Source organism: Carcharodon carcharias, chromosome 11 (genome assembly GCF_017639515.1).
Source record: "Carcharodon carcharias isolate sCarCar2 chromosome 11, sCarCar2.pri, whole genome shotgun sequence".
Lineage (NCBI taxonomy): Eukaryota > Metazoa > Chordata > Chondrichthyes > Lamniformes > Lamnidae > Carcharodon > Carcharodon carcharias.
In genome coordinates, this window is record NC_054477.1 from 115,234,779 (window position 1) to 115,255,244 (window position 20,466).

Sequence of the window (20,466 nt, forward strand, 5' to 3'; positions counted from 1 at the left end):
AAAAAAAAAGCGATGAATAGGAAAAAGGAGATTAAAAAAGGGGTGGGGATAGAGGAAAGAGTTCATGGTCTGACGTTGTTGAACTCAATGTTAAGTCCGGAACACTGTAAAGTGCCAATTCGGAAGATGATGTGCTGTTCCTTCAGTTTGCATTGAGCTTCACTGCAGCATTGCAGTAGGCCAAGGATAGACATGTGGGCATAAGAGCAGGAAGGGCAAGTGACAGGAAGGTCATACTTAAGGGCTAACTGGACGTGTTCTGCAAAGCAATCAACCAGTCTGCGTTTGGTCTCCCCAATGTAGAGGAGACCACATTGGGAGCAGGGAACCCTGGTCCACTCCTCCATCACCTCCAACACCTCATCCCCTTCCCACAGCACCTTCCCATGCAATTGCAGAAGGTACGACACCTGCCCCTTTACCTCCTCCCTCCTCACTGTCCAAGGCCTCAATAACTCCTTTCAGGTGAAGAAATGCTTCACTTGCACCTCCTTCAATTTGGTCTACTGCATTCACTGCTCCCAATGTGGTTGTTTGCTCCCACTTGGAAGGATCCACTGGCAGAGGGATTGAGCACAATGGTAAACACCTGGCAGAGGTCAGAGTAGAAGCATCCCCTAAAGACACTTGGTGTATTGGGATTGCTATTGAGGGGCCTCCCTCTGTGCACTGCTTCTTCTCTCCAGTGCCTGTTCTTCATGTCTAAATCATACTGCCGCCCAAGAGAAATTGTAACCAAAGCACCGATTACTGAGGCAGGCTTTCTCTGACAGGCTGAACAACTCATCTGACCTCTTTCTAAGAATCCAATTTCACTGCCTTGAAAATCCAAAAATGTTAGTAGAACTCATCTAATAACACAAGACCGTACTTCAAAAACTGCACCAACAAAAGTCAAAAGGACCTCACTGGTAAATTGAATAGTCAATGTTTATATAACATTTCCCAAAGGTGAGGGTTATCATTTTGTACAGCTGAATGCCTGTTCAGCAGGGATTGATAAAGGGGGGCATTAACTGGACCAGCATGGTCCAAAATGGCAGACCACATGCCACATCAAAATTAAAGGCTGCTTAGCATCACGATGCATCCACTCTGCATCCTTTTGGTGCAGGCTCGCGCTTGTGTGTTATCAGTCAGGACACGCTGCATCAGGAGTGGCCAGCAGTGTTCCAACCTACATTTTTTTCAGCTCAGGGCTTACCGCACCAGCACCAGCATCACTACAGAGCCCAATTTCCTTACTGTAGAGTTCAGCATGCCTGATTTGTGACATTTTTTTCATTTTTCATTCATTTAGTTTAAATCTGGTAGATTATTAGCACCACAAATGGGCCACGCTGTCCTCCATGTCCAATTTGTTGACCTGCCTCCCTGTTAAACAATGCATCATCTGCAACTTACAAGTTCATCAACAGGGTTTCTGAATATGTCAGTAAATCAACAAGTGTGAGGGCCATGAGCACAGACCTGGAGAAAAGATGGAAGAAACAAAATAATCTAGAAACAATGATAAAGGAGCAGAGTGATAAAGTCAATGAGTAATGTGCTTGACTGACATGGAGGCTGACAGTCAGAGAGAAAAATAGAGAGATAGTGACAGACATGGGCAGAGAGGATGATACAAAAAAGGAGAAAAATACAAAGAAGCAGAATGACAATGACAAAAAGGGATTATTTAGGCTGTGAACATTGTATGCAAAATGAACTATATAATAATACATTGCACTTACCTTGTCCTGCATCAGATAGCAAATTCTTTGGTTATTCATAAGATTCACTCATATATCAGATTTATTCAATGTAAAATAATATAGTCATGGCCAGGATTTTATGGCCCCTCCCGTGCGGTGGGATATTACAGTCTCATCGAACCAAATGAAGATTTAAATCGATCGTCACATCTGCTGGGGGAGACATGCCATAGCAGGGCTGTAAAACCCTGGTCCATGTGCAGCTATCTGCTGTGAAAGCCTACTTAACCCTGTAAGGTAGCCGGGTTGACTTGTATATTGTTAAATGCATAGTCATAGTATTAACGGTTTTGAGAAAACTCTTTTAAAGATTTTTTAAAAATTGATTTCAAGTCAAAATAGACTCTGAGGAGATGACACGTCTTCTGTGAATTTCAAGATTTTTCTCTTACCTCATGAGGAGACAAAGACGCATTTCCAGACTTGAAAAGACATTTGAAATTCAATGAGTGCTCCAAAAGAGTAAATATAGGGCAGGATTTTCCCATCGGCGAGCGGGGGTGGAGCTCCCGACGTCACCGTGCCCCATTTCAATTTTCAGGTAGGTGGGGGCTCAGCAAAATCAGCTGTCAATGGCAATTGGTGGGCAGACCAGGAGCCCTGGTGGGCTTCAGAAAAAGCATGAAACTTCATCTCCACAGGCGGGATGAGGCTTCATGTAGGTTTTAAAACATTTAATTAAAGTTTTTTAAAACATTATGGATATGTCCCAACTCATGTGACAGTGTCACATGAGGAGATGTGTCAGAGAATTTTTTTTCCCTATTTTTAATCATTTGTACATTAGATCCGATCTCCCCGAGACAGCGCTTAGCCTCAGGTAAATGAGTGCACTGTCGCGTGCATATGCACAAAAGAGCGCACTCTGGGGTTGAGGGATTCTACTCCACACGCATAGTGAGCGCAAAGCACTTCTGTGTGGACATCACGCTGGGCGGGCCTTAATTGGCCTGCCCACGTAAAATGGTGGCGCGTCCCCGATCAGGGGCGCCGATTGGAGGCACTTTTCCACGTGCCCGCACTTCAACTTTCCCCCCAATGGAGGGAAAATCCTGCCCATAAACTCTGACATAGTGGCTGTCCTTCAAATGCAAAGGCCTTAACTGATAGGGATTTTAAGATGGGAAAAGCCTTGGCCCTTATGAATACTGTGGCTGCTAGGGAGATTCCAGAACACTAAATGGGATTACCATCTACCTTATATAGAACAATGACTCAGCATAACAGTAGCAATCTTTGCCATATGCTGTACTACAAAAGACAGCAAGCTGCCTAGCTACAGTAAAGACATTGCTTGCAACAGGGAGAGACAGAGAAAGGCGCCCAGAAAGAAAGGTTTTGCTGTAACTGGGCAGATTAAAAGTGCCACACCTGCAGAGCTAGAATCAAGGAACCTTCTCTCCTCTTTGAAAACCTGATTCCACCTACTAAACCTAGCTGTTAAAAATCTTCCAAACATTCAACTGTACAAGCCATTGCAGCTGCTGAGACAATCCAACAATTCAAAACACTCACTTCAGACAACATAATATCTCAATTTCAGAAATAACAGACCTGCACTGAACAATAGAGACTAAGCTGATGCAATTTTTAAATCATTTTTAAAAATCTTCAACTGTAAATAATCTTTGTGTGTATAATTAATAACTTTATCTTTTCTTAAGTAACATCCAGAGCAATGATGTGAAATAAACTAACCTTTTCTTCTTAAGTAAAAAGGCTTTGCTACAGAGATAAAAACAAAAAAAAAGTCCAAGACTCGAACTCAAGTTCTGTCGAAGGGTCATGAGGACTCGAAATGTCAACTCTTTTCTTCTCTGCCGATGCTGACAGACCTGCTGAGTTTTTCCAGGTAATTCTGTTTTTGTTTAGGCTTTGCTACAGGGTTATTCTAGTTGGTCTGGGAGAAGGGCCTTAATAGGCCTTTTAATTACATTAGCTGGCTACTTGCCTCTTGTGTGTGGGTAAATGTTGTTCACCTGACCTGACCTGTTTGAAAATGGCCTGGAAGTTTGAATTTGCCTGCAAAACAACAAATTGTTCCCCCTGTCTGGCCCTACTCATATGAGGAGCAAATTCTTGCCAAATTTAATTTATTCTATATAGAAGTTCCTTCTTTTAAATTGGAATGCAGAGTTCCAATACTGCTCACAAATATATGCCAAGATTAATATTCCTTTTTCTGTATCTTTAAAATTTAAATGTAACCTTGAAGAAGTCAGCCAGCCAGCATAATCTTCAGCACCAGGCTTCCTCCAACGTGATTGTACTTTCTGATGGATGGTGAGCTCTACAGATGTTACAGTGCTGGTGCGGAATTATGGGTGATTATTTTTTTCACTCAGCTGGACCTCCTTCCTGCTGTGTCAAATTGCTTCAGTTCACCTGCAGCTAAGAGTGTTAAAATTTCCACATTTATTTTTTTACCAAACTACAAAGATGCTTGGATTACACCAGCTTTCTGGCTTGAATTTATTGATGAAGACACCCTTTGTGATGTTGCTAACCATGTTTTGTGCCTGTTATCTTGTCGCATTATAGTCTGGTTTTTCACTGGCAAACACTGTTTGCATCATTCATTTATTGTAAAACATCAAATGGTTTGTCAAATAAATCTTAAAACACCCCAATTTAAATTATTCAGCTTCAGAAACTAAGGTCAAAAAAGCAGTTTTAATAACTGTGTAAGAAGCATAGGGCAAAATTACAAATGACACTCCCAAGTTTAATTCATATCTTGTTTCAGAAGCATACTAAGCCATGTACATCAAAAATTCCAGGCACTGCTCTAAGTAATTGTGGCCTGAATCATTCAGACCTCAGCCTATTTGGATTTTTTACATGTGGCTCAACAGAAATGAGGATGTGTGTTTGCACTGGAAGGTAAAAGCACTGTCATTTTAATTACTAACTTAATGTGGAGTAAACAGAATGCATAATGAGTAGCATGAGCTACTATGTCAGTCCACAAATGTGAAGTTTTATCCTGGTGATCTTAATCATGAACCTACAGTAATGCCATTGGCAGTTGGATAAAAAATATGTTTCTATATTCTCTAATTAATTATAGACTTGGGTCTTGTTAGGCTAGTTAAAGAATTATAAAGGGTAAGTTTATTTCCTGACATTTCCCACAGAGATTGGGCTCCTGCACCTCCGAATCTCCGAGGTGTAGTTGGTTTGATCATGCATTCCTCAACTGCAAATAATTTCAGCTATTCAACTTCTTCTACAATAAATCATCAACATTACTGAAAGATCATTTCCAAAGGCATTGTTGGGATATGCCTTTAAGGGATATCAGCATATCATCATTAGAAGGGAAATGTGTCACGTAAGCTAGTCTTAGTTTCACTTTTGTTTGAGCAGAGCACACATGTGCATACAACTCTGATACCTTCAAGCATTATACCTATGTATAACTGTTCTCATCCTGGTAATTATCATTGACGAGGAACTGAACTAAACCATCCAGATAAATATTGCTACAACAGCAGGTCAGAAGCTAGGAATTCTGCAGTGAGTAACTCACCTCCTAACTCCCCAAAGCCTGTCCACCATCTACAAAACACAAGTCAGGAGTTTGATGGAATACTCTTGACTTGCCTGGATGAGTGCAGCTCGAACAACACTCAAGAAGCTTGACACCCTCCAGGACAAAGCAGCTCACTTGATTGGCACACCATCCACAAACATTCACTCCCTCCGCCTCAGACACACGATGGCCACACAAAGTGTAGCATCTACAGGATGCACTGCAAGAACTCACGAAGGCTCCTTAGACAGCACCTTCCAAACCCACGACCGCTACCATTTAAAAGGACAAGGGCAGCAGGCACACAGGAACACCATCACCTAGAAGTTCCCCTCCAAACCTCTCATCATCCTGGCTTGCAACTGCATCACTGTCCCTTCGCTGTCACTGTATAAGAAATTTGAGTCTTTTGATAAGTGGGTATTTTCTGCATCTTATGGGATTAGCTAAGCAGCACTGATTCTCTTTCATGAAAGAGAATTTCTAAACACTTTGACATTTAAACTGTCGTTCAGGCTGCAATGTTGACATCCCTAAGCTGATAGAGTGGTGTCTTCTTTACCCCTTTATCTATGCAAGAGATTAGAAAGAACCATGATATGACCCTCAACGTGATGTAAACTAAAACTGACCTCGAGCAGGATGACAAACAGGGGAGGTGGTAACCACCCTGAAATTTGGAGCATCTGTCCTATATTCATAGGTCAGAAGGGTTTACATAGGTGATTGACACGGGGTAAGCTACCAGCCCCCAAAAAAGGGCATACATATTGGTGTCACACTGGTGGCATGGGGCTGCTGAGGTGCTGGTGAAGTGGCAGTGCTCGTTGGGCAGCTGCCTTCTTCAGATGGAAGATGGACCAGAGGAGGAGGAAGATCGAGAGTTCGAGGGAAGAGTTTCTGAACTCTTCGACTAGAGAGCAGAATGCAGTTATCACAAGCTGTTACGGGTCATTTACTTTTTCAGTCTAATTTGTTAATACATCATACCTATTCTGTTGCTTCTTAATAAATTTAATAAACCATCTTATAATTACCTATGACTAGCTGATTTAGGTATTTGTGGCTCCTGAACCCCAGGAAATCTTATAGCTGGGTCAAAATCCTGGAGCTCCCTCCCTAACAGCATTGTGGTTGTACCTGCACCACATGGACTGCAACAGTTCAAAAAGGCAGCTCACAACCACATTCTCAAGGACAATTAGGGATGGGGAATAAATGCTGGTTCAGCCAGTGATAAATCACTCAGGACTTGATATCACTCAGGCCAGTTGTAGATTGCAAAGGAGGACAGGCCATATGAATTGCTGTTGCGAGGGACCTTCGATAGCAATGCACTTATCAGAAGTAAGGGACCTAATTTCAAACTACTCTTCACTAGCCAAATTTCAAGCTACATTCCATATTTACTCAGTTCCTCTGTATGCTCCACAAAATAAGCAGATCTCCCATTTCCCTTCATGCTCATGTTATATTGGCTACCTGCTTTGCCTTTCCTGGTCCCACGCAACAGTAGTTTCCTCATATGGTCCATCCTTCATAATGACACAAATTTCACCAAGGTAATTTCTATATAATTTAAAATCAAATGCATGGCTGAAAGTTGCTAGGCACTGGTTTACTATCTCTGAAGAGAAACAGTGAATATTAAAATAGTTTTGAATATAACTAGCTGGCAATATTGGTATCTGATCATTATTCAGTTTTGACGAGTGTAGACTTCGGGGTGATTTGATTGAGGTTTATAAGATGATGAAGGAAATAAATTGTGAGTGTGTAGCCAGTTTGTTTCAACTGAAAGGTTAAGCAGGAAAAGGTGTAAAACTTTTTAAGTTATACATGACCAGGACTACATTACAGCCTGAATTTTTCAGTCAGTGTGCAGGGGTGGGCCCGACACGCCGATGCCTAAAATGATGCGCGATGACATCGGGCGTGCGCCCTAATGTCATCGTGCTATCACGCGGTCCTTTGTACTGCAGGCCCATGCCGGAGTCGGCTGCGCGTCTGCCAATATTTAAATGGCCTATTAAGGCCATTAAGGAAATAATTAAGGTCTTTGCTGATGCTGCCCGTCCAACCTTAAGGTTGGCGGGCAGGCGAAAAGGCCAAGCGGCCTTCACGTTTTTTTTAGGAAACCTCATCCATGAGCGGGATGAGATTTCCTAAGGCTTTTAATAAGTAAATTTTAAAAATTTATGAAATATAAAAATATGCCCCATCTCATGTGACACAGGCACATGAGGGGACATGTTTAAATAAATTTCCTTTCCATTTATTTATTTATTTGAAAAGCGCTTCAATCTCCCGCGGGTGGTGTCGGCTTTGTAACCACCCCCGTTCACTCCCGCTGAGCCACCCGCCAACTGAAAAATTCAGGCCTATATGTTAGGAGGAGGTCCTCTTCCCACATAATAGTAGACCTGTGGAACAGTCTGCCGGCTCATGTGGTGCACCCTAATTGGCTGAGTTCTTTCAAGTGAGAAATGGACCTATTTCTGGCTCAGGCAATCACCTTACACAAAAGATAGGTTCTATATATCACAACATAGGACCAGAGTAGTCTCCTGAACTAGTTTTAATTACCCCAGGGGGTGGCAGAGAGTTAGGTTTTTTTGCCCGAATTGGCCATGCTTTCATGATTATTTGCCTCTCCCAGGAGATTGCATCTCCTTCAGGTGTTGTAGAGCTGCATTAGACATCACAATTACAGGTCGGATTGACCAGTGGGTATTTTACTGTCAGTTATTTTTTTTTGGTTGCATGTGATCAATGTGACCAGCTTGTTGCTTCAATAGTAATTCTCCCTGCTTTGCAATTTCTACGGCTTCAATGCAGCTAAGGCAAATGTGTGCAGCTTTGGAACTGAGTGCATACTTGGGAGTTTGGTGAATGGGGGAGGTTAAAGCGTTCTTGAAAAAATAAGTCTGGTCTGCAATTACTTAGCAGTAACTGGAAAATACTGAAACAAAAACAAAAATTGCTGGAAAAACTCAGCAGGTCTGACAGCATCTGTGGAGAGATAGACAGAGTTAACATTTCGAGTCCATAGAGTCATATGGGCTTGAAGTGTTAACTCTGTCTTTCTCTCCACAGATGCTGTCAGACCTGCTGAGTTTTTCCAGCAATGTTGTTTTTGTTTCAGATTTCCAGCATCCACAGTATTTTGGTTTTAACTGGACAGTACTGTACAAATAGACTAAGATTCTCTCTTTCTTCCAGCTTTAGGAAGCAAAAGCACACTGTGCTGAGAGAGCTGAGTAGTGAATTAGCTAACTGGTTCAATCTGGTTTCTCTAGCTCCGGTTCAGTTTACTATAAATTCAGGGTTTTTAGTGCAGCTAAGGCAAACAAACGCAGCTTTGAAACTGAGAGCATACCTGGGAGTTTGGTAGTGGGGGAGTTGGGGAAGGAGGTGTTCCTTCCTTTTCCTTTTGCTTTTTCTACCTTTTTCACCCTGTAGGAATTGTTTCTTACTCTACTACAAGGAAAGGAGTTGTTTTGTGAGTATCTGGTAAGTAGTTAAGGTGTATTGCAGTCCCAGGGCTTAAAATAGTATACAAACCGGTGGTAAAATTAATAAAATAAGAAAATAGATAAGTGAATAATATCATTAAGTGATTAATTAAAACAGATTGCAGTGGGAAGGGGAGGATTCAGGTGTCATGGTCCATGTATGTACCATTGACATCATTAAAAGTAGGAAAGAGGTTTTGCATAGAGAGTATGAGGAACTAGACACTAAATTAAAAAGCAGAACGTTTAAGGTTATAATTGGGATTATTTTTGGATTATTACCTGAGCCACATGTAAATTGGCAAAGGGTACATAAAATTAGAGAGATGAATACGTGGCTCAAAGTCTGGTGTGGAGTGAATTGGTTCCAGTTTATTGGGCACTGGGACCATTCTTGGGAAAGTGGGGGCTGTAACGTTGGGGCAGTCTGCACCTGAATCATGCTGGGATCAGTGTTCTAGTGAGATGCATAACTGGTGAAGTAGGGAAGGTCTTAAACTAAATATTGGGGGCAAGGGATCAAATGTGTGAAGTTGTAAGCCATAGGGTAGAGAGAAGACAAGAGAGAAAGGTACTAATGTGGAAGATGATAAACAGATCATGGCAGGAAGGGACAGAGAGTACAGGGAGTACAAATCTAAGAATAAGTCAGCAGATAAGGCTAGAGGATAAAAAATAATAAAAGAAGAAAATTAATGGCTCTGTATCAGATGCACATAGCATTCAAAATAAAACAGATGAACTGAGAACCTAAATAGAAATAAATAAGTGATAGCCATTACAGAGACATGGCTGTGGGGCGACATAGATTGGGATCTGAATATTGAAAGGTATGGGACATTTCGCAAGGACAGGGAGCTAGGAAAAGGTGGAGGGGTGGCTCTGTTAATTAATGATGGTATTAGTACATTAGAGAGGGCTGACATAAGTTCAGGAAACCGGATGTAGAAATGGCTTGGGTAGAGATGAGAAATGATAAAGGCAAGAAGTTACTTGTGGGAGTGCTGTACAGGCCCCATGTAGTAGGACAGGGTATAAAGGAAAAAATAATGGGAGCTTGTCAGAAAGTTCTGGTGATTAATCATAGGGGATTTTAATCTGCATCTAGATTCAGAAAAGCAGATGAGTAAAGGCAGCCTAGATGAGGAATTCATAGAATGTTTTGGGGATAGTTTCTTAGAACAATATATTCTGGCACCAGCCAGAAAGCAAGCTACACTGGACCTGGCATTGTGCAATGAGATAAGACATATTAATTACCTCATAGCGAAGGCACCCCTAGGTAGCAGCAATCATAATTGCTGAAGTGAACTGGCAAATTAGGTTAAGGGGCAGGTTAATAGAGATGCAGTGATGGACATTTAAAGACACATTTCAGAATATAGAGAATAGACACATTCCAACAAGAAAGAAAAATTCCAAGGGGAGGACTCACCACCTGTGGTTAACTAAAAAAAATTAAAAGTAATATGAAACTTAAAGAAAAAGCATATAATTGCGCAAAGATGGGTGGCAAGTCAGGAGATTGGACAGAATATAAAAAACAGCAAGGAATGATCAAAGGGTTGATAAGGAAAGAAAAATTAGAATATTAGTGACAGTTAGCTAGACATATAAATACAAATAGTAAGAGTTTCTCCAAATATTTTTAAAAGAAATGAGTCAAAAAAATGAGTGTTGGCCTGATAGAAAGTGAGTCTGGGGAGTTAGTAATGGAAAATAAACAGATGGCAGATGAATTGAACAGATATTTTACATTGGCCTTCACTATGGAGGAGACTAGCAACATCCCAGAAATAGCTGTAAATCAGGAAATGGAAGGGAGGGAGAAACTCAGGAAAATTATAATCACCAGGGAAGTGACACTGATGAAATTGTTGCAGTTGCGGGCTGACAGATCCACAGATCCTAATGGACTTCATCCTAGGGCCTTAGAAGAAGTGATTAGTAAGAGAGTTAATGCATTGGTTTTAATTTTCTAAAATTCCATAGATTCAGGGAAGGTTCCATTGGATTGGAAAATAACAAATATAATTCCTTTATTCAAACGGAGAGGGTGACAGAAAGCAGGAAACTACAGGCCAGTTAGCTTAACGTTTGTCTTAGGTAAATGTTAGAAGATATTAAACTAATACCTGAATTGGGCAGGTTGTCTTGTGAGGAAAGGTTGGACATGCTAGGCTTGTATCTGTTGGAGTTTAGAAGATTAAGAGGTGTCTTGATTGATATATATAACATCTTGACATGTCTTGACAGGGTTGATGTGGAGAGAATGTTTCCTCTTCTGGAAGAATCAAATACTAGGGTCATTGTTTAAAAATAATGGGTTTCCCATTTCAGATGAGATGAGGAGGGTTGTGAGTCTTTGGAACTCCCTTCCTGAAAAGGTGATGAAAGCAGGGTCTTTGAATATTTTTCAAGCAGAGGTGGATAGATTCTTGATAAGCAAGAGGGTGAATGGTTATCAGGGGTAGGCGGGAATGTGGGCCTGAGGTTACAATCAGATCAGCCATGGTCTCATTGAATGGTGGAGCAGGCTTGAAGGGCTGAGTAGCCTATTCCTGCTCCTAATTTCTTGTCCGTATGTGGTACTGGCTTTACATTATTTTAAATTTATAATGAGCTTTTTTCCTACTAGCTGGTTAGTTTTTGTTACTTTACCAATTTTATGCTATGCAATATTAGAAAGTTCAATGCAAAAAAAAGCACATTCTGGAAACGAAATGGGGCAAATAATTAACCTGAATGCGTATTGGAAAATATCAACCATGTATAGTCAGGTTCCATGTGAAAATTTTTAAAAAATGAATAATGAAGAGACAAATATGAGGTCCACAATGTCCATTGAAATAAGAAAGAATGAGGCCCCACTTAATTGGGTTAAAAATTGTAAAACAGAACAATGTAACAGCTGTAAGAAATCTTCAAATACAAGTTGGAAAGGGTGAAAAGTATATAAATACCACATCAGGTAAAATGGTGATAGATCAAAAGTTATAGAGAAATTAAAACCACCTTGATATAAAAGAGACACAATTGAAGTTAGGCAATAAGTACCAAAACAACAGTTTGCACTTTATAGAAAAATGTCCCAATGTGCTTAATAGAGGCAAAATCAGTCAAATATGGACAGTGAGTCTAAGGAAGAGTGATTACAGCAGGCAATATAAACCTTGGTTGGATAGGCCTAGAAATTGGTTTCAGCCTGCTTTCAGGCATTTATCCAGTGGAGTATAGACACAGTGCACCTGAACTTGGAGGTCTGTGTCAGACCACTCTAAAGACATAGGGTGGAATTTTCCGTGCCTGATGGCATTGGACGTGTTTGATGATGTGAGCAGACAATATGGCGAGAAGGCCAAAAATTGGTTTCACAACATCATGAAACCAGTTAGCAATCATCCGCTCTACTCATCAATGGACAAACTTGTTCTCGGATACCAGGAACCTCATTGTAATACAACTGCATATCATTATAAGCCCAGCTGGCTGGAATTATCCCCCCACGCTGGATCATCCGAGCATGTTGATATGATTGTATGCCGACCTGTTTCAAAACTGTAAATAGGCGACGTGCATCTGGCGAGCTACACTTCGCTCAAGACTTTGAGGTTTGTTTGTGTACCTTGTTTCAGACAGCACTCATGGCCATCAGTGCCAGTTTTCACACACTGCACCACATCACTCTTAGGGGGGCTCTGGGGCCGGTCTCCACCTACCAAACCAGCCATAAGGCGGGGATGGCTTCTCAATGGCTGCAGGCTTGCTTGTGGAAGGGGGAGAAGTCACCTCAGGCAAGGGAAGAGGCTGCAGGACGAGGGCTGTATTGGGAAAATGGGTATACCAGAGTGTGTGAAGAATCATAAGTTGATCGGTGTAGTGGCCCCAGATGGTGAGGGCTGAGGACACAGTCCCTAGAGGAGATCAGGCCAGATGGAAATGTGACAGTGTGTGTGAGAGAGTGAGTGGTGATGTGCCTTGAACTGGCAATGAGTGAGATGCCAGTGAATGTTTAATGGGGCTTGAATGTGTGGGTTTAGAGTGATGAGATGTTTGCATTACCCTGGTGGCACAGATGAGATGATTTATCCTCTATCTGCATTGGATGGCCAACCTCTTCTGTGCAACATTGGCACTGATCACCACTGCCATCACTTACCAAGCCAGAGTGATAATGTTGCTGCCCCTCCTGCAGCCATAGTTGGTAGAGGAAATCACTGCGGGCCTCCATGGCATCCAGAAGACACTCAAGGGATGCATCACTAAACCAGATGGCTGTAGTCTTCTTACCTTTCGGGGCCATGCCTTCTTTGCAGCAGTCTTGGGCTGGAAGCACCAAGAGGTGTGTGCGCAGCAGCATTTTAAATGTGACACCCAGTGTGATGAAGCAGCGAGGTGATGGTGTGGCGGGTGAATTGGAGCCCGCTCACCATTGAAATGGCATGTTTCCCGGGAATGCATGATTAATGAGGCAGGATTGGGACGATTATGACGTGAAAAGCTGGCATTGCAGCTGAAGGGTAAACATTCTTTTTCCTGCTCACTGTCACACTTAGTGTAGATCTGGGAGGATTCAGCCCATGCTCATTCAGACTTACTTAGAAAAGCTGTCTGCACCTGCATTATTTCCATAAGCAGCTTGCCCTTTTTACATTGTTAAATATTGGGCCATTTGCCTCACCAGAATGGAGTCCAGGTAGGGAAGGAGGGGGTGAGGAGCAATGGTTGGTGTTGATCTGAAGTGATGTGATGGCACCTGGCTCTGCAGCAACATTTTTTGTTTTTAAAAACGTAACTGTTGGAGGTGGTCACTGTTTATGTCACCCAAGTATTCTAAGCTGAACAGGTCCATTTTGCTCCACTCTGCACTATACAGTATTACAGAGGAGGGCCTAACACAGGCATTAAGGTTCATCTATGAATATAATGTCTGTAAAATTACTTGACTTATTAGTGTATCTTAATGCTCAAATTTTGAGTCGAAGTGGTGTCAGTTGATATAGTTCTCAACTAGAAAATGAAGACCAGTTATACTGGTGATACCACCAGTTGAGCTAGTATGGAGTGCTGATGAACTGGTTATTTTTCCAATTTAAATTGTGATATTTGTAGTTGGCATAATGTGACCAAACAGGCTGATTACGTTGTAATATGCCTTTAAAGGATAGCAGCATGCCATCACTAGAAGGAAAGTGCATCATGTGATCCAGCCTCAGTTTTACTTTGGCCTGTGAACTGAACACAGCACACATAGCCCTGCTGCTGATTTCTTCAAACTTTCATTCCATGTATTAAAGTTGTTATGTGCCTAGTCTAAATAACTGAATTCACAACGTTTACCCTTATGAGTGATTAGTGTTTTTCCATCATTTTTAAAATATGACATATTATCTGCCTGTAAATCTTTCTAATATGCCTGATGGCAGGTGTTAACAGCGGGGAAGTTTTCTGGTCAGCCATACTGCAGAGCATATCACAAGCATAATCATGGACCAATCCAATGGAAATCCATGGGCGTCAATGCCCTCTTAGGACATAGTACCTGAAGGAGGAGGAGGACTTCTAGTTGAACTGGGGATATTACCAGTTGAACTGCTTCCAGTCATTATCTAGATATTTTGCCGGTCCACTTGTTCTATGTGCAAATAAGAATTAACTGGTGCCAATCAACTGAAAGTAATCAGTCCCTTTCTGGAAAGAAACGATGTCTGCATGTGAATGAAGATTCTCTCAATTAGTAAATGTTATTTTGAAGCAGATTTTGAGGTTACATATTCTCCATTTGTCCAGCCAAAACACTCTGAGAATGTGAGAATAAAACTGTGCAAATCTTATTGTGAAAAAGGAAATAAGGCAGAAAAACTGGCGTACTTAAAATGCAGACACTGCCACAAATTTACGCTTGCAATACTGGAATTTCAGCTTTTTATTTAGATCTTGGATCTTCTTTGTGATGTAATTATTGTGCCTCGGAACCTCTTTCGAGACAGCCCCTCACTCAGCCCCTTTGAGTGGAGGTGATGGGTGAAACATGCTGCAAATATAAATAGAGAAAAAATAAGCAATGACTTTGACTTTGGAGAATTGACAGAATCAATACCTTCCCATCAATCTGAGTGTACAGTTGCTCCGCATGTATGCTTGCCTTCCCAACCATGACAATCATTGCAGGGGCTGCACTCTGTGTGGGCCTGAGCAGTGTTGTCACGCTGAGGGGTCGGTGCGGTCCTCTTGCTGCAAGAAAGTAACAAATACTAGTTTAGTATTCCTAAATCAGAGGTTTGGGGGGACATTTGCACAACCCCAACAGATCTATCATCTTTTTCCAACCAGAGGCATGCTGCATTAATCAGCACTGAAGGAGATGTGGACTGTAACTTCAAAATTGCAGTTGTATAAATATATTACCTGGAGGCTGCAAGAACTTCTTCTTGGAGGCAGCAATTAAGCCTGGAAATTCCCTCCACCTTCTCACGGAGGGTTGCCTTCTCTGCGCTCAGCCTCCTGATTTTAACAAGCAGCCCTTCCTGGCAGTTCCATCACCTGTTCTGAGGAATGCGAGTGGGCTTCTGTTGAGGCACAGGCGAGGCACTACAGCTGGGGCTGGGGAGTGTCAGCCCTTCTCTGGGGCAACTTCAGTGCCCCCTTTCCCATTTTCTACTTGTCCATAATGGACTACAGCTGCTTGATTTGGGTGGCCTTTGTTTGGGCAGACTTCTTCTGTCAGGGAAGAGAAATTAAATATTAAGAAGTTTTTTTGACATTGGTGCTGTGACTGGATTTACAATTTCCATACATTCTTTGCAATTAGGCCTAATTGTCAATGCAGGCCTGTGAGAATAAAATTTTTAACTGCTGTGTTGAAAAACAGTTAGTAGATAGTGGCTGGAGAGCATATGCTCTGGTAGTGGGGAAAATTCTAGAGTCCATTATAAAAGATTTAATAGCTGAGCATGTGGAAAACAGTGACAGAATTGGACAGAGTCAGCATGGATTTATGAAAGGAAAATCATGCTTGACAAATCTATTGGAATTTTTCGAGGGTGTAACTAATACAGTTGATGAAGGGGAGCCAGTGGACGTGGTTTATTTGGACTTTCAGAAGGCTTTCAACAAAGTCCCACATAAGAGATTGGCATATAAAATTAAAGTGTGTGGGATTCGGGTAGGGTATTGAGGTGGATAGAAAACTGGTTGGCAGACCGGAAACAAAGAGTAGGAATAAATGGGTCTTTTTCTGAATGGCAGGCAGTGACTAGTGGGGTACCACAGGGATCGGTGCTGGGACCCCAGCTATTCACAATATATATTAATGATTTAGATGAGGGAACTAAATGTAATATCTCCAAATTTGCAGATGACACAAAGCTGGGTGGGAGGATGAACTGTAAGGAGGATGCAGAGACGTTTCAGTGTGAGTGGGCAAATGCACGGCAGATGCAGTATAATGTGGATAAATGTTTGGTTATCCATTTTCGTAGCAAAAACAGGAAGGCAGGTTATTATCTAAATGGCTATAAACTGAGAGAGGGGAATGTGCAACAAGACCTGGGTGTCCTTGTACATCAGTCACTGAAGTTAAGCATGCAGGTGCAGCAGGCGGTAAAGAAGGCAAATGGTATGTTGGCCTTCATAGCGAAAGAATTCGAGTACAGGAACAGGGATGTCTTGCTGCAATTGTACAGGGCCTTGGTGAGACCACAACTGGAATATTGTGTGCAGTTTTGGTCTCCTTATCGGAGGAAGGATGTACTTGCTATAGAGGGAGTGCAGCGAAGGTTTACCAAACTGATTCCTGGGATGGCGGGACTGACACATGAGGAGAGATTGAGTCGGTTAGGATTATATTCGCTGGAGCTCAGAAAAATGAGGGGGGATCTCATAGAAACCTATAAAATTCTAAAGGGCTAGACAGGGTAGATGAAGGGAGGATGTTCCTGATGGTGGGTGGGTCCAGAACCAGGGGTTACAGTCTGAGGATACAGGGTAGACCATTTAGGACTGAGATGAGGAGAAATTTCTTCACCCAGAGAGTGGTGAGCCTGTGGAATTCATTACCACAGACAGTAGTTGAGGCCAAAATATTGTATGTTTTCAAGGAGTTGGATATAGCTCGTGGGGCGAAAGGGATCAAAGGATATGGGGAGAAAGCAGGAGCAGGCGAGTGAGTTGGATGATCAGCCATGATCATAATGAATGGTGGAGCAGACTCGAAGGGCCGAGTGGCCTGCTCCTGCTCCTAGTTTCTATGTTTCTTCCCTACCCACTCTCCACCTCCTCCAACTCTGCTCCCCTCAGTCATCTTGCTCCAGTTCATCTTTTGCTCATCTTCCCCACCAACCAGGAATCAGTGCTGATATTGGATCACAGCCAGCTGGTGCTGGAGTCAGAGCCTCTGCCTCTCCACCAACCACAACAGATACCAACTGGTTATAGAAGCTGGACAGCCTGGCATAGCTGAAGACTTAAAGCCAGAGAATTCATGAGGAAGACATGGGGATGGAATATCCACTCCTGCCCACTATCTATAGCTGGCAGTGGAAAATGGTGGCATAGTGGTAATGGTAATGGGTTAATAAGCCAGAGGCCCATCGAATGTTTTAGCGATATGGGTTTAAATCCCACCATGGCAGCTGGTGAAATTTAAATTCAATTAATAAATCTTGAATATAAAACTACCTTTGGCTATGGTGACCATGACGGTTATCACTGATTGTTGTAAAAACCCGTCTGGTTCATTAATATCTTTTAGGGAAGGTATTCTGCTGTCCTTACCCAGTCTGGCCTGCATGTGACTCCAGACCCACAGCGATGTGGTTGACTTTTAGCTGTTGTCTAAAATGGCTTATTAAGCCACTCAGTTTAAGGCAAATTAGGGATGGGCAACAAATGCTGGCCTGGTCAGTGATGGCCACATCCCGTGAAAGAATAAAGAAAAAAAACACTATCATATCGCTGAGTCTGATAAACTAGTATTCGTGCTGCTCCTGGTCTCTTACCATCTCCCTGCTGCTGTCTTTCAGGCATCATTGAGCCGCAAGTTTGAAATTTCATATGAAAGCAAACACCTTCGGCAGCTAGTGCAGCACTTCCTCAGCATTGCATTGGAATGTCAGCCTATATTTGTGCTCAAGTGTCTGGAGTGAAACTTCAACCACTGACTTTCTGACTCAGCAATGAAAGGGCTTCCCACTGAGCTACAACTGAAAACCCCAAAAGAACAGAGTAATGACTTCATTACTAGACTGAAAATTTAAGAAATGTTGAAAGGGAATGTGTTACCATTCAACTTCTAGCCAACTTCTTTCTTTCAATGGTTCTCAATGACATACTTTGAGTAACTTTGAGGCACTTGATTCTGTTTTATATGGTACAGACTTTATTCATAGATGATTGGCCTAACCATACACAATGGTTTCAGTTTCTAGTTTTGTCTTTGAGTGCTCCAAAGAGCTTTTGAAAACCATATTCCTATACACATCATGGGTGGGATTTTATGTACCTTGATGGTGGGCAGGAGTCCAAACTGGAAATTGGTGGCTCGCCGACTCTTCCACCCCCAGCCTTTTAAACATGGCACATAATGCATGAAGCTGCCAATTCACAGCCACTGGACGGGTTTCCAGCCAACAGAGTGAGCGTAGGGTGGACCATTCACCAATGGACTGAGGAGCACAGGACATCCAGACACTAGGGCCAGGACCCAGAAGGAGGTCACTGCCACTCATTTAAGTGGAGCTCGACATGCGACTGTATCAAGTGTATTGGGGATAGTAGTTTGAAGAGACTAGGAAGATCTTGTTGCTGAGCATGATTATTTGGAAGCATTGCCAGAGGTGAGTGGAGGTTTATATTTAACTTTCACTCTTGTAATTTGTGGAAAGCTTTCAGGAGGTTTGGCAGAGAAGGAAAAGCTTTGCAATGCAGTTGAACCATAATCCTGCAGAATATCAAATGTTCATGGAAATATAGAGCATCAGGTTTTTAACCTCTGTATCTTTGCACAGATGGCTGACAGAAGGTGGCCAGGGGATGGAGAGGGCAGAGGGTACAGGACAGCCCCAAGGTTCAACAGCGGCCCCCTGCAAGCTGGCCTCCAGGCTGGAAGGTCCTCATGCCAGCTAATGGAAAGAAGAGGCCTCCCAACCTGACCAAAGCAGCCTGGATGTAGGTCGCAGTGGAGATCAGCAGCCAAAGAACAAAGATTTGGTGCCGAAAATACCTCAAGGGTGAGTGAGGCTGCATTATGGAGATGTACAAATATTGAAGATTTATGAAAGGCGCCAGAAGGCTATTGTATTGTGTGCTGCCCAAAAATGTGAGGCGTCACGATACACAAACGGCACAATGCATAGCACCGAGATCTATGGAGGCGTGTTTGGGGTGGGGGGAGATGGTGATGTTGGTGTGGGTAGCCTAAAAGTCAGACTGGCTAGTGGGCACTGTGCAGCCTGTGGAGTTCTCATAGATTATAGTTTTATACTTTCATTAATTTTACAGGATGTGGCCACTGCTAACTAGGCCAGCATTTATTGCCCATTCTTAATTGCCCTTGCAAAGGCAGTGGTGAGCTGCCTTCTTGAAACACTATAGTCCCTGTGGAGTAGGTACACCCACAGTGTTGTTGGAAAGGAGTTCCAATATTTTGACCCAGTGACAGTGAAGGAAAGGCGATATATTTCCAAGTCAGGATGGTGAGTGGTTTGGAGGGGAACTTCCAGGTGGTGTTCCCATGTGTTTGCTGCCCTTGTCCTTCTAGATGGTAGTGGTTGTGGGTTTGGAAGGTGCTGCCTATGGACCCTTGGTGAGTTTCTGCAGTTCATCTTGTAGATGATACACACTGCTGCTACTGCTCGTCAGTGGTTTGGGGGTGAATGTTTGTGGATGTGGTGCCAATCACTTTGTCATGGACGGTGTCAAACTTCTTTAGTGTTGTGGAAACTACACTCATCCAGGCAAGTGGGGAGTATTCCATCAGACTCCTGACTTGTGCCTTGTAGATGGTGGAGAGACGTTGTGGAATCAGGAGGGGAGTTACTCGCCGCACGATTCCTAGCCTCTGACCTGCTCTTGTAGCCTCAGTATTTATCTGACTAGTCCACTTCAATTTCTGGTCAATTGTAACCTGCAGGGTGTTGATAGTGGGGGATTCAGCGATGGTAATGCCATTGAACATCAAGTCTGAAAGAATGATTCTGCAGAAGGTTCAAAATCATTGTAACGCCACACTTTAATTGCAGGAGAAGAGGTCGCAGAGTGCCAGGGAAAGAAGCCAGATCAGAGGCGATGTACCAAACCTAGCCATCTTAGCACCCTTGGAGGAGCAGGTGCTAGATCTAGCAGCAAATGTCTAGAAGCAGTCCATTGCTGGGGGTGAGATAGGAGTAAGGACCTCAGTGGTGAGATTGCAAGGGGAATTCTTTACAATTGTAATGTATAAGTGTTCAGAGAGTGAAGGAGAGGGTGCATGATTTTTGATATGCAGCTACAAATGGGGCATTGATGGTTTGTGTTTTTGAAGGCTCTCAAATCGGCAAATAGCGAGTGACTGCATGTTGAAAATTTCAAAATGCTAATATGGGTAACCCCTCACAATACATTGCAGAGGCTAGTCTCTGCAATCTCAGCTTGAAGGTAGCAGATGGCCTCAACCATCCTTATT